The sequence below is a fragment of the Austrofundulus limnaeus genome, unplaced genomic scaffold (assembly GCF_001266775.1).
Source record: "Austrofundulus limnaeus strain Quisiro unplaced genomic scaffold, Austrofundulus_limnaeus-1.0 Scaffold300, whole genome shotgun sequence".
In the NCBI taxonomy this organism is placed as follows: domain Eukaryota; kingdom Metazoa; phylum Chordata; class Actinopteri; order Cyprinodontiformes; family Rivulidae; genus Austrofundulus; species Austrofundulus limnaeus.
Genome location: NW_013952702.1, coordinates 285,560 through 287,031, shown reverse-complemented (window position 1 = coordinate 287,031; position 1,472 = coordinate 285,560). Strand labels below are relative to the sequence as shown.

The window sequence follows — 1,472 nt, the reverse complement described above, 5'->3', positions numbered from 1 at the left end:
GTTCACCCCAGCACGTTCTGCTCCATCAGGACCCGAGCAACTTCAACCTGTCACTGAAAGTAAGATTATTTTCATTCAGTCATTCAAAGATCCTGCACCTCAGTTAACCCAAGACCTGGATACTCACCTGTTCCTCCTCCTCTCCTCAGATCCGGATCCGCACCCCTTTTTCTCCTCTGCACCTGTAAAATAAAGCACTGTTTATTTATTTTGAATCTGACTGCTTGTGGTTATATTGCTGGTCCACTCACTCTGCCTTGACTCGTGATACCTCCCACAGACCAAAAACATGACTGTTAGGTTAACTGATAGCTCTAAATTGTCCCTAGGTGTGAGTGAGACAGTGAATGGTTGTTTGTCTCGTTTGTCTCTATGTGTGTCCCTGTGATGGACTGAGACCTGTCCAGGGTGTACCCCGCCCCTCGCACTGTGACTGATGGATATGGACACCAGTGACCCCTGTGACCCTGAAAGGAAGAAGCGTGTACAGAAGATGGATGGATTTACTTTTAATAAGTACAAAATGAATCAGATACTTTAAGACTTTTACTCAAGTTATTCTTAGAGGAGACTTTAAATTTTACAAAAGTAATTTTACAAGATACTTGGACGTTTACTCAAGTATCACTTTGAGGTACTTTAAACAACACTGGTAATAGAACAACTAGAGTGAGCGGAAACCACGAGACTGTGTGATCTGTAGAAGCTAATGCTAAGCATAACAAGTCTGAATTTACCATTAATGTACATCAGGACTACTCAACCACTCCAGGGGCCAYAGTTACTGCAGGTCAACAGCTCAGRGGCCGAACATCCAGAAATTAAAGTCATGATGTAAATAAACCAATTATTACAAAAATCTGTTACCATTGAAATAGTTTATTTTGCTGCATTTAACCATGAATACAACATACAGAACCCTWTGTAATAATTAAACAATATCAAAAACAGAAAGAACACATTATGCCTCATATTTAACACAAATATTATTTTGACATTTCTGACTTGCCAACTTTTTAAACCAATTTTATTTTCACTTTCATAGTTTTATCTTCTACTGCTTGTAATTTTAACTGTCTTGGGTGTTTATAGAAATGCAGCTTGTAGCAAAGATTCTGATGTTTCTGTAAACACCAAACATATCTATGTTTAACTAAAAGAACTTTCAGTAATAAAGGTAGAAAACCAGGAGTTAGGGCTTAAGAGATGAATGAACTAATTGGCCGGCCGAACTTTGATCACTCGCAGGCCGGATGTGGCCTGTGGGCCACCAGTTGAATAGCCCGGCTTTATATTGTGGCAACATAGCAACAAATAGGACTGACAATGTAGAAATCATAAAAACTATTAATAATATTATTCACAAAAATATTATTAGCTTTATGCAACATTTAGCATTTAGTACTGGTAGCATTTGTACCACCATAACAAACTACACTCACCGGCCACTTTATTAGGTACACCTGTCCAAC

General features: G+C 38.7%; 1 long non-coding RNA gene across 1 annotated transcript; it reads left to right on the top strand.

Moving 5' to 3' along the window:
* Window positions 1-215, top strand: LOC106526926 (uncharacterized). The gene is made up of 2 exons (XR_001311323.1): window positions 1-59; window positions 150-215. It is a non-coding gene; the product is annotated as an uncharacterized LOC106526926 (long non-coding RNA).
* Window positions 216-1,472: the final 1,257 nt, after the last annotated feature.